The sequence below is a fragment of the Amia ocellicauda genome (assembly GCF_036373705.1).
Source record: "Amia ocellicauda isolate fAmiCal2 chromosome 11 unlocalized genomic scaffold, fAmiCal2.hap1 SUPER_11_unloc_5, whole genome shotgun sequence".
Lineage (NCBI taxonomy): Eukaryota > Metazoa > Chordata > Actinopteri > Amiiformes > Amiidae > Amia > Amia ocellicauda.
In genome coordinates this window covers 124,104-138,211 of record NW_027102663.1, presented here as the reverse complement: position 1 = coordinate 138,211, position 14,108 = coordinate 124,104, and positions in this window count along the sequence as shown.

The window sequence follows — 14,108 nt, the reverse complement described above, 5'->3', positions numbered from 1 at the left end:
GATCCTCGGAGACATTAATCACAGACCTTTCGATAGTTTCTGTGTAATTAAAGAGACCGGCATTAATATATATTAAAACGTTTTCATAACTCTAATGAGCCGCTTCAAAACCACACACACCCATACATAAGAACCCATGAGCGCAAACACAAAAATCTTACCGTCGTTGTTCCAGATGATCTCCTCAGCGTTGGGAATTAACTCCTGTTGACTGGCTGAAAAATAATTTTACAGAACTTAAAACAGATGTTATAGCCTTATTTACAATACATGCACACAACACGCTCTGAGTCAATGAAAATAATCTGAAGACTTGCCTAAAAACTCGTTTAAATCGAAGTCGCTGATGTTGTTTCCGGACATTGTTGATCTTTAGTCTTAAATCGAAAGGTCAGTAAGAGTCTGTCGAGCTGAAGACCAGACCTTCATACTTATAATGATGGCCACATGCCGGATCTGCTTGTAAGGCATTGTTCTGGTCTGGCCTTTGTGCCGCCCTGTTACCAATTAACATATCAAAACCAACCAATAAAATGACACTGCATCAAATTTCAAATAGAAACCATGATGGAGACGATCTCTCTCCTCTCTACTCTAAACTTTTATTAGAACCTTTTGGTCTCTCAAAAAAACATTTTTAAGCATCAAGACCTGTAGTCAACAACCACTAAGAATATTTCAGGCCTTTATAAGCACTAAAAAACAACCTGAGCCAAGAAAATAACTATAAAGATCTAAAATAACTAGCGCTTTTACAGTGATTTTTTTTTTTTTTTATAGCGATGCTTTGTTTGGTATTAAACAAGTCACAAACTACTCAGAACAGCATTTATCCCCGCAAAAGAGATATTTGGGTTTATTTTACAAAGCTTATAAATTATATAGGTTAAAAGTATTCTGAATGTTTTGATACCACACGCCATACCTACTGTTGTCTGAGCCCATTCCCGCCCCCGCCCCCGCCCCCGCCCCCGCCCCCCATGGTGTGAGTGATTTAGCCTTGAGTGATGTGATCTATTTAGCATTGAGTGATCAGTTGTTTTTATTTTTTAAATGATTCCTTATCATCAGGGATTGAGACTGCTAAAATACCTTAAAAGCATATCCTTATCTTAAGTCTAACTCTTATGAGCTTTAAGACCCTAGAATGTATTTAAGTAAAACGACTGAACACATTATGTGAGAGATAAAATATAACCACAGCTTTTTTTTTTTTTTTTTTACAAAAACAATTAACCTATACACACAAACACCCACACACACACCCTCTTTTTTAATTTTATTTTTAATTAAATTTGAGGGGAGAGACAGAGCCAGATACAGTGTGGATAACATAAGTACCCTATGCAAAACAGGCATTGTTAGGACCTGGGATCATAACAGACAACAGAACTTGTTGATCTTATAAAATGATTGGGCGAGAGAGAGAGAGAGAGAGAGACAGACAGAGACAGTGTGAATATGATAAACGCACTATTCAAAACTGGCATTGTTAAGACCTGGGACCATTACAGACAACAGAACTTGTTGATCTTATAACGGTTTAGATTTACTAAACCATTACATGTATATTTAAAAAAGACCCCCAACCACTACAGGAAGAGCCGACCCATTCACACTCTACAGTTGACCAACAAGAACAACAAGAACAACAGGTTATGGGCGGCCTTGTTGTTCAGGGTTTTATGGGTGTACACTTTCTGACGGATATGACGTAGGAATAATTAAGGAAATAACTCTACCTAGAATCACGCCCCCCAATTATGACGTAGGAATATTAATAAGCTTAGGGCATACGTCATAACAAAATAGGCCGCGCCCAAAAAATCCTACTATCTACTCATAAGAGTAACAGCAATGTCGCCGATCCTGCTACGGTCATATTGTAACAGCAACAACATGTATCGATTTTAAAAGTGTCAGTTCCAGCGCCTCGCAAAGCTACCCTTCTGTGATCGTTTGTTCTCAAGGTCAGGATTTCTTGACACTCCGAGGAAGAGAAAACGATGGCCAGCCGCGTTACAGGGACAGGTTACACGGCACTGGCACGCGTGCACCGCGGGTTGTTTCTGCCCGGTTTCGAACTAGGGACCTTTCGCGTGTGAGGCAAACGTTATAGCCACTACACTAAGGAAACCGACCCGTCCTGGCGTTTCGAATGGCTCCCATCGAAGCAGGCTGGTAAAACGCGCACAGGCGTATCCCGTGGGCAAGCCTGTGAGATAAAGGTTTCTATTTTCACTGACCTATTTTGCATTGCTCAAGGGCACATCAGGACACTTTGGAAACTCTTTCAAAGGCAGGACGCCCTGCGCTCTGACAGTGCCTGCACTTAGCCCAACAAGGTGATGCTGAATGGCTTGTTCAAACGGCTGGTGGTCTTCCTTCACCACCAGACTATCAGAGCTATTGTGCCTTCTACACCTTACGGTAGCAACAAATCTAACTACTGCTTTACTTTAACAATAATAATGACGGCGACCACGACGACAACAACAACAACAACAACAACAACAACAACATCATCATCATCATCATCATCATCAGATTTTAATTAAAAGTGGCTACACCAGCGTTTACAATTTCATCCTGTCGACGGACGGACGCTCTGAGTGCACCGATTTCGGGCACTCCAATGAAGAAAAGCCACCCACTGCCTCCAGGGAACCACGAGGGCAAGCAGGATGAAAAGGACCGGCCCACAACAGGCTGTTTCCGCCCGGTTTCGAACGGGGGACCTTTCGCGCGTTAGGCAAACGTGATGACTGCTACACTATGGAAACTGACACTGTGGCCTCTTGCTTCGAACGGTTACCGTTGGAGCCTGCTGGTAAAACGGGCTCAGGCGTTTCAGGTCGGCTAGGCTGTGAGATGGCGTCTGTAGTGCCGCGAAAGGATGCCATTTTCACTGACCTGTTTGGCATTGCTAAAGGGCACATCAGGATACTTCGGAAACTCTTTCAAAGGCAGGACGCCCTGCGCTCTGACAGTGCCTGCACTTAGCCCAACAAGGTGATGCTGAATGGCTTGTTCAAACGGCTGGTGGTCTTCCGTCACCACCAGACTATCAGAGCTATACTGCGCCTTCAACTACATAAGAGTAACAGCAATGTCGCCGATCCTGCTACGGTCGTATTGTAACAGCAACAACATGTATCGATTTTAAAAGTGTCAGTTCCAGCGCCTCGCAAAGCTTCCCTTCTGCGATCGTTTGTTCTCAAGGTCAGGAATTTTTGCCACTCCGAGGAAGAGAAAACGACGGCCAGCCTTGGGGCAGAGAGATGGGGACGGGTAACACGGCACTGGCACGCGTGCACCTCGGGTTGTTTCCGGCCGTTTTCGAACCAGGGAATTTTTGCGTGTGAGGCGAACGTAATAGCCACTACACTACGGAAACCGACCTGTCCTGGCGTTTCGAATGGCTCCCATCGAAGCCGGCTGGTAAAACGCACACAGGCGTTTCCCATGGGCCAGCCTGTGAGATAAAGGTTTCTATTTTCACTGACCTATTTATCATTGCTCAAGGGCACATCAGGACACTTTGGAAACTCTTTCAAAGGAAGAACGCCCTGAGCTATGACAAGACTTACACTTACACCAACAAGGTGATGCTCAATGGCTTGTTCAAACAGCTGCTGCTCGTCTTGTGCCACCATCAGACAATCACAGAGCTATTGTGCGTTCTACACCTTACGATAGCAACAAATCTAACTACTGCTTTACTTTAACATTAATAATGACGGTGACTACGACGACAACAAGAACAACAAGAACAACTTCAACAACAACAACAACAACAACAACATCATCAACATCATCAGATTTTAATTAAAAGTGGCTACACCAGCGTTTACAATTTCAACCTGTCGACGGACGGACGCTCTGAGTGCACCGATTTCGGGCACTCCAATGAAGAAAAACCACCCACCGCCTCCGGGGAACCACGAGGGCAAGCAGGACGAAACGGACCGGCCCACAGCAGGCTGTTTCCGCCTGATTTCTATCGGGGGACCTTTCGCACGTTAGGCAAACGTGATAACCGCTACACTACGGAAACTGACACCGCCACGTCTTGCTTCAAACGATTACCGTTGAAGCCTGCTCGTAAAACGGGCTCACGCATTTCAGGTCGGCTAGACTGTGAGATGGCGTCTGAAGTGCTGCGAAAGGATGCCATTTTCACAGACCTGTTTGGCATTGCTAAAGGGCACATCAGGACACTTTGGAAACTCTTTCAAAGGCAGGTCTCCCTGCGCTTTAAAAGGGATCCCAGCTATGTTGGAGTGGAGCTTTTTGCTTTGGGAGAGAAGGAGGGTACGTTGGAACCTTTTGAGACGGTAATTGAATACTCTTATGAGGACTGGTTGAAGGTGATGGCCTGGAGAGATCTGGGGCTTGTGGATAAGACTCTAGAAGGCTTGCAAGAGGGTCCAAGAGAATGCGAAATGGAGTCTCCGACTCAGGGTTTTGAAAGGTGTGAATGGGAAAGCTTGCAGAACTACGGTAGAGTGGTGAAGAGTCTATCTCAAACTACAGATCGTAAGGTTTTGTTTAGCAGTACCCTGATTACAAACCCTATTGAAGGGGGTGTGGAGGATCCAGAAAAACAGGTTACTGAAATTATGTTTGACGCCGTGGACTGGCCGTTCTTGAAAGAGGTCATAAACTGTATAAATGATGGTTTTGACATCTTGACCAAATGTTCGCAACTGGATTTGGTTAGAAGGAGAATATGCTGGATTATGGATTATATATCCCCCTTGAATGACGACGACGATGATAAAACCGACGACGTGTGGGGTTTTGGAGGGGGGTCTGACGGCTCAGGGGCTACTCTCTTCTAAGAGGGCGGTGTGTCGTGACGTAGTGAAGAGATAGGATAAAAGGCGCAACAATTCATTCATGGTTTAAAATTAAAGAGAATGTCTTACCCTAAAGCTGCGGACGTCGACAGGCTCTACAGGCCTCTTCAAACCCGGGATCACCCCTGGTTCTATTCCCCAGATTTTGTATACACTCTGGAACCCTCTGACTGCGGTTACCCTCCAAGACCTCAGACCCCGGTCCCTCAGGACGAAACAACATGCGGTGCGATGGATGTCCAAATGAGTCTCGGGGATCCCCAGCCTCTGGAGCTCATGGAGGGCCTCGATTTTGCCGAACTGTCTACCGTCTGTGCGTCTCAGGAGGGGGTCAGTCCAATGGATGTAGAAACACCCCACAAACCACCAGGCGACCCAAGGAGCATCGGACTGTCCCAGGGGCGTGATGAAGACGCAGGATTTATGCCCGGGGTATGTGACCAAGTAAGCAGAGTGGTTAAAAGCACCCTGGTGTATATTCTGAGTGCTCTCATCGACCGAGCTCTGAAAGAAGTCTGTCGGGGGTGTGAAGTGAATCACCCCAGTCAGTTGAGACACAGTTGTTTGTTTGAACCAGACCGTTACTATTTCCTGTTCTATTTCAACGTGTTTTACAGAAGACTGAACAAACCGTGGCTGAAACCGGCACTAATCAAGGCGCTGTCTTACTCCCACATACATGTCACTGCGGGACAAGTCCAGAAAATCATAGATGAGATTTTGCTGGAGCTGAAAAAGGAGCCGTTTATAATAGAGAAACTTGGGCAGCTGGTCAATGACCTGGATGAGCCGAGTAGAAAAACCGCTGGCAAGCTAAAAGCTTATTTCTTCCGTAAAGAAGTTAAAGCTGGGGGCAGCGACGAGGAATTCGACATCTACGCCACTGATTCAGACTCTGACCTGAACTAAGGGACTTTGAACATGGGGAATGTTCTGGACTGCTTCTGCAACTGGTTCTGTCATCAACACTCTGCAGCTAACCTGAGAGCGCTATTACACCATGTGCTTGACAGAAAAGTAGCCAACGCGAGCCTTTTCTCTACAGATTTAACCATCGATGAGGATCAACTTTCAAACCTGGAAAAGTGAATGGCTGCTGTAACAAAGACCGGGGGGTACGAACACTGGGATGAAGCGCTCAAGGGGGCCAAGAATGATATTAGGCCATTTCATCAACATCTGTATGACCTTTTGCTGAGCATGTTTAATACACCTCTGTTTACTTTTAAAATAGGTCATATTGTTGTTTTATTTACATATGTAACTGAGGTGTGTGCCTACAAGATAAAGAAACAGGTATATTTGTTGATATAGATCAAGTAACCAATCATCTGATTTCTTTTTGTCTGGACCGTAGAAAAAATTGTTGTGTATGTTATACTTTTCTCAAATGTCTAAAAAGGGGTATCTGCTCTCCTGAAGTTGAATAAAAAACCTTGTATAAAAACTTTGCGCATAGTGTGGGTCTGTTTGGTTATTTGACAGAATGACTCGGCAAGCTCCCCAAATGCAGGAACTATACTACAACCCAGCCAAGATTGGGGGTTTGGCGGGTAAGAAGGGTTTTCAAAGAGGACTCGCTGAGGCCGGAGTGAAGGTTAATGATGTGGTTGTTTCAGAATGGTTACGGGAACAAGACGCCTATACCTTACATAAACCTCTCAGGATTAACTTTAAAAGAAACCGCGTATATGCAACTGACATAGACTCACAATGGCAAATGGATCTAGTCGATATGTCAAATTTATCAAAACATAACAATGGTCACAAATTGATGTTGATGTGTATCGATGTGTTATCAAAATATGCCTGGGCTCGCATTCTACATAAAAAAACAGGTCGGGCGGTGACAAGGGCCTTTGAGGATATATTGTCCCAGGGTCGATGTCCTAAAAAACTGCAGACTGATAAAGGAAAAGAGTTTCTCAACAGAGAATTTCAGAATCTACTGAAGAGACACAAAATACATCATTTCACCACCGGTAATGAGCTTAAGGCATCGGTAGTGGAGAGGTTTAACCGCACCATGAAGACCAAAATCTGGAGATATTTTACAGCGGTCAACACGTTCAAGTATTTTGATAAAGTTCAGGATTTTATTGATGCTAACAACCAAGGGTATCACACCAGTATTAAAATGAAGCCGATAGATGTTGATCAAAGTAATTCTTTTAAGGTCTATAAAGAATTATACGGACCATTTATTAAGAAGGGAAAAACTACTTATAAGTTCAACATCGGTGATGTGGTTCGCGTTTCAAAGCTAAGGAGTACTTTTGCCAAAGGTTATGAACAAACATTTTCTGACGAATATTTTACAGTTACCGAACAGTTGGCTAGAGACCCCCCCATGTACCGGTTAAAAGACTATGACGGGGAGGATATAGAAGGAACGTTTTACGAAGCCGAGTTACAAAAAATGATTGTGGGTAAAGACAGTGTATACAGAGTTGAAAAGATATTAGCTGAAAAAACCCAGAACCGGAAAAAATATGTGTTGGTGAAATGGCTTGGATGGCCTGAAAAGTTCAATAGTTGGGTCCCGGAACAACAGGTTTGCGATATTCAATCCTTATAACAACATGCCCGCGGGTGTGATGGGGGCATTACTTTCGGTACTCAAGATGGAATCAGGAGGCTTCTACGTGACTCTACCCAGTAACGCCTCTCTCGATATATACCCTAAAAATGAAATATCCAGTTACACGGTACAATTTGGAAAATCTATAGATCTAAGGGGGTCGTGGGAAGTGGGGTTGGCGGAAATACAGTATCCTTACACTTGGGCTGTTTTACAAGATAAGGATGCCACCTTCGCCATTTTTGATGATGTTAAAATCAATGGATATTCACGATACAAGGAGGTTATTATGACAATGTGGATAAAATATTAGATGAGATTCATAAACAGTTCTCAGAAGGCACCCCCAACATCAAGCTATATTACAACCCTATTAAAAACAGAGTGTACAAGGTGTCAAAACCAGGTATTAGCATTCAAACCAGCGGCCAACTGGGGCGTATATTAGGGTTCTATTCTGACACAGAGAGCAGGTTCTCAGAAGTGGTGGGGCGGCTTTTACACTCTTTATGTGTATACGGATATCATAACCCACCAGAGGGTCGGGGATAGTTATGTCCCCCTTTTGAGAAATGTACTTATTAAAGGTAAAAGCAATGACATGGTCACAATTACTTATGACAAGCCACACTACGTACCAGTCTCAAAGACCCACTTTGACAACATCACGATCGAAGTAAAATCGGATCAGAATATCAACGTACCCTTCCGCTTCGGTAAAGTTAATGTCAAACTACATTTTCGACCCCTGAAACAGTGTGTACATTATTAAAATGGCTACCTCGAGGGGTTATGTAGATCCTAGCGCCTATGTGGATTATTACAAGATGCAAGATGGAACGGCTTGCCCGGTTTTGTAGGAGCCCCCACAATGTATGGCGCCGGTCTAGGAGGACTCTTTCGTGGTCTCTTTAGAATGGCCGTACCCCTGCTTAAGAGAGGCTTTGCTATAGCCAGACCCCACTTGAAATCAGCGGCTAAAAATATTGTTAGTGACGTGTTCACCAATGTTATGTACCGAGCAGCTAGCCATGAGCATCAGGAGGGTTCGGGTCTCATGGTAATGGCGAGGAGGGGGGGTAAAAGAAGAAACAGCATGTGTCCACCAGGGCGACGATGATCTGTGGCTAACAAAAAACGAAGAATCTCTCATTCTCCAACATATTGTGGAAACACTCGGAGAAGGAAGCAGCACAAGAAAAAACCTGCAAAAAGAAAGTCTCAAAGAAAGAAAAATAGAGCCTCAGGATACATCTTTTAAACATGTCTTTTGTCCACAGTCTATCGGAAGAATGCGTCAAATCAGAACTGGATCTGTTTACAGTTCCATACACTCAAACGAGTATAGATAAGATCATATATGTAGAGATTCCCCCTCTTTCTGCAATTTCAGACACGGCCCCTCTGGAGTTTTTTATAGCTGGCAATGGCGAGGATTATATTGATTTGAATAACACATTTATTTTAATGAACTGAAAAGTGACTGATTAGGATGGCGATGCAATCGAGAAGACGACCAACGCTGGGGTCATCAATTACCCGGTGGCCACCATGTTTTCACAGGTGGATGTGACCCTGGGAGATCGGCTCATTAGTCAAAGCAGCAATACTTACCCCTATAGAGCCATGATGGAGTGTAAACTTAATTATAGTGAGGAGACCCTAAGCAAACAGTACAGCCCCGGCCTTTTCTTCAAAGACATCCCGGAAGCTATGGACGACAAGGATCCAGAGGGACTCAATAAGGGTTTGCAAAAAAGAACGGCCTCTTCAACAGAAGGGAGGACCTTTGAGCTAATGGGGCATATCCATGCAGACATATTTTTCCAAGAAAAACTCATGCTCAACGGGGTAGACATAAAAATTAAAATGATCCGTAGTAAAAGTGCTTTTTGTCTGATGACCCCTGATACTGAAAAATATAAACTGAGCATATTATCGGCCTCGCTGTTTGTGAAAAAAGTGTCCGTCTCCCCGGCGGTTAAACTAGGACACGCGCAGGCGTTAAGTACCCGATCGAAAGAGTCTATATGAAAGTCCACAGTATCCCCGCAGGGACACGGGTGATGAACCAGGAAAATCTGTTTCTAGGACAGCTCCCAAAACAGGTTATTATAGGTCTCGTGGATAATGATGCATTTACCGGGGTTTACAACAAGAACCCCTTTAACTTTAAACATTATAACGTGGAATTTATAGTATTGTACGTCGATGGTGTGCAGGTTCCATCCAGACCTTTTCAACCTGACTTTGAAAACGGCAATGCGGTTCGTGAATATTACAGTCTAGTACTGGCTAAGGGTCGCCATCTCAAGGATCAAACTCTGCTGATCGATCGCCGGGAATACTGCAGCGGTTACACCCTGTACGGTTTCAACCTGACCCCTGACGAAGAGTGTGGACAACATTTTTCACTGATGAAGACGGGCAATATGCGTTTGGAGATGCGTTTCAAGCAGCCTCTACCACGCACTGTAAATATGGTCGTGTATGCTGTGTTTGACAACATTATTGAGGTGCATCAGAGGAGAAACGTTCTGTATGATTATTATTAAAATGAACACCAGAGAGCTCAACCACATCATGAATGCCCTGGCCGGCTCACGGAAACTGTTTCAAGGAGTCTACGCCTGCGATCAGCTGCCTAAATTTAAGATCAAGAATTTACCTGCAATGTACATAATCAACACACACCCTAAAAATATGCCCGGAGAACATTGGCTGGTTATTTATCTAAGGGAGGACCAACGTGGTGAATTTTTTGATTCCTATGGAAACCCCCCAGATTTCAGACCTTTCCCTCGGAAGATCAATAACTTTCTGCTCAACAACTGTCAAGAAAGCATTTACAGCTGTCGTCAAGTACAAAGTCTTCAGACCTTCACTTGTGGTCAACACTGTGTGTTTTTCTTATATCATAGATCTAAAGGAAGGTCATACCCCGATATTATGGCCTTGTACAGTGAGGATTTAGGCCAAAATGATAAAAAAGTGGCAGAGTTTGTCAGGACACTGTGGACCCCCCCTTATAACACAATGACTTACGACCCTAGCCAGCCATGTATACAGATGGGGTGTTCTTGTGAGGATTTTAATAGATGTCATGCGTGTTAAGGTGAAAAAATAATGAAAACAGCCTTTTAATCATTAGTTTTGTTTTTATTCAACACAATTCTTATACAAAGCAGGGGTTATGTTATAAATAAATGTACAACATTTGAAAATAAAAAAAATAAAATAAAAAATTGTTTGTCGGGTCATTATTTACAGGGGAGACAAATAAAAACATGAGATTAATAAGCTTCCCAACGATGGATAGATCCTGAGGATGGTCGCTCAGCACGGTCAGAGTAATGAGATATCGGAGTCAGATCAGGCTCCACCTCTTTACACAGACGGATTTTTTGTCGCGTTTCCTGGTTAGGAACTGTGGATTGGGGCATGTTCAGACAGGCCATCGCCTATAGGAAAGCATTCCAGCCTACAGGTCGGCGACTATCGGGTACCTTATTAGTGCTAGTGACACTCTTCAACAAATCAAACATGTGTGAACCTTTGATCAGTTGTCCTTTAAAAACAAATTCACCCTGTTCATTCCAAGCCGTTACCCGCGGTTTCTGAACCATTTTGTGCAGGATATATTCTGCATGTCTTTTGCTTCTGGCCGGCATGTTTCTCAAAACATCCGTTACAACATCTCCCTCTGAACTCTCAACAGGTTCGGTCACCGTTAAAGTTAAAATGTTTTGATCTTTTTCACCCTGTCTAACCAGACGGAGGTAGCGCTGTAACGTGTTGGTATACAACTGGGCTTTGGAATACTGATTTAAATCGGCCCTGGCCTGTATAGCTTTCATTTCAGAGTCCAGGTTGTTTTCGGCCGTTTGTCTAATGGGCTCTGGCCCGACAACATTTTTTCTCAGTTTCTCAAGCTGCTCCTGAGGGATCAAAAACATTTTCTGAGCATATTCCATTATTAACCCACTCTGGAAGCTAGAAGACTGGTTAGGAAAGGCACGGCTATGCTCAACAGCGGTCCTATAAAACCCCCGGTTTGATTAATCTTCTTTCTTTTTCTTTTAATAGAATACTTCTTATTAGCGATGATCTTGATAACCGCTTTTTGTTTTTTGAGTTTAGAATGTTGAGAAGGGGTTAGGGGTATATTACCGCGTAAGATGTTAAAAGCTATTTCACACAGGGTCTCGATCAAATCCGAGGGGGCCCCTGCCAGCACAGCTTTCCTATGGCGCGGGCTCCCCTCAAATAACATTTGCAAAAGCGGCAGATTTCTTTTAATCCGAACAGACATTTATTTATTTCCTTTTCTTTAGCACATACACTGCCGGCCAATCGGGCGGGCACAAACCTGTTCTGAGGCGAAAGTCTTCTGGGGTTTGTGTTTTTAAGTCCGCAATCAAGTACCCGTAGGGTTTTTTGGTGGCATCCTCAAATGCCTCCAAAAAGAACTTGGTCTGGTTAGGGTACATTTGACGAGCCAAGACGGTGACCTGTAGTTTATCTCTGGGGTTTTTAAAAAGAATTATATAATTGGCATTTAAATTAATAGTGCGGCTTTTTTTACCTTGAAAAAATAGATTTTGAACTAAATAAATAATACTTAAATTCCTATGATGAGTGTACTTTGTGAAAGCTTTTTCCACTTCACTGTTGTCACCGGCCTGCTCCATCAGGTCATCAAGGATCACTAGATTAGTTTGACCGGGCGGGAACAAGTCATCGTCACACAACGAGGCGGGGAGACCTTGCACAAATTTCAGATTATTTTTTTTCGAAGCCAAATCATCGTAGAGAGGTTGCCAGCAAGAGTAACACCACACTATGTTGTCAAGAGCTTGGGACACGGTTGCGTCCACATCTTCTATGATGTTCTTTATAAGATAGCTCTTCCCCGAATTGGAGGGACCGGCTATAATACAGGAGAAAGGGTGTTGAAGTCTGTTATCAAAACCACCGCTAATATCCATAAGGCAGAGTGGTATAATCAGTCTTCAAGACTCTTTTATTGTACACCACCCTGAACCGTTTGTTTAGTGATCTATTTTCCAACGTGTACCCCTTTTTATTGCGATAGATCTGATTTCCGGCTGTAATAATCTCACGAGGAGGCGCGTCTTTCTCGGTTACAAAACTTTCTACCAGGGTCGTCAGAGACTTGATGTTAATGAGCTTGTTGTTACAATGTTTCAGAGTGAAACCCTTAACTTTCATACAGGTCTTACCCGCAGCCGTTCTGTATGCGTAAGTCTTAGGACCCCCTGAAACAAACTCCACTATGTGGTCCTGAGGATCTAGTTCGCTCGTTAACTCCCCAAGGTAGTCCCCGAGGGGAGGGACCCAATCCCCTGGCCTGGTGACAAAGATTACAGAGTCAGTATCATGATAGAGCGTGCGTTCCTGCAACTGATCCATTAAGTTGTACAGTTCAAGCCGGGCGTAAGCCGTGGTAAAAACCGCTATGAAAACATTAACGTTCCCCTGTTTGGTGGGGAAATCTTTAGGGGCCCTCCACTGGACCTGTGCCACGTGGTCATTTAAGAATTGAAAGTGTGATACTGCATGTTGTTTGGAAAACATAAATTCTATAAACTGTTCAGGGGTTTTAATCATGGTTGTGTTTAGACGGTAATTTCTTTCCCCAAACTTACCTCACAGACTGTTTAAAATCAGTTTGGACATTTGTCTCTTGGCGGGGTTTACAGTTATGTTCCCCGGCTCTAGACGGATCTCTTCCTTTTCAAAATATTGATGAACGTATCGCTCTTTGGCCGCGGAGTCAACACACCATGAGGGATAGCCCGATGCCTCCTGTTTCCCTTTCAGATGGGTCATAATGTAATCAGCAAAAAGAGTATCAGGTTTTTCAGAAAAATGCCAAACCTCATACACCTTACCGACTCTGTAACCTTTCTCCACCGCCTTGTCAAGCTCAATGCTACACCAGACACCCGTCAGCGCTCTCTCTTCATCACTGTGCAGACAAGAGGTAGTTTGATTTTCAGTTTCCACACACGTTCTACACAGAGGGAACATCAATTTTCCCGAACACCTGTAAGGCAACACGGGTAAGAACAGCTCACGAGGAGGGTACATGGTGACTTTGATCAAACCAAAGAAATGTCCGATTTTGAGAAAGTCACGATAAACAATGGTTGGACGCCCCACCGGGTACATTTTGGTCTTGTTGACATAAGGGTACAGACTGGTGAAATCATAGTAATCTACTCTCTCACCCTCCTTTACCTCATAATGTAAACAGAGGGCGTTGGTACGACCCCCAAATAACGCATCCCGGGGCTCTAGACGTTCAGGAAAGTCCAAGGTTTCCATAAACCGTTGTACCCCCGCATCCTGTTGCTTCAGGGTCGTCCACTCGTGTTCCCAAATCACCAGCACGTTCAAACCATAGGTGTTTTTTAAAGTTTCAATTCGTTCCTGGAAATCATAGTACATATCACCGCAGAGTTTTTGTGTTACGGGGTTAAAGGTGTTTGGGTCGAAGCACTGAGGACAGCCATGGTAAATACAACCAGCAAACTCATAAGCGGTACGCCGCCCGGACACGTCGCTAAAACCGTCTAAGTAGTAAGGCCCCATTTTGACTTTCCCTTGATTTAAAGCATGTCTGATGAAGATGTTATCCC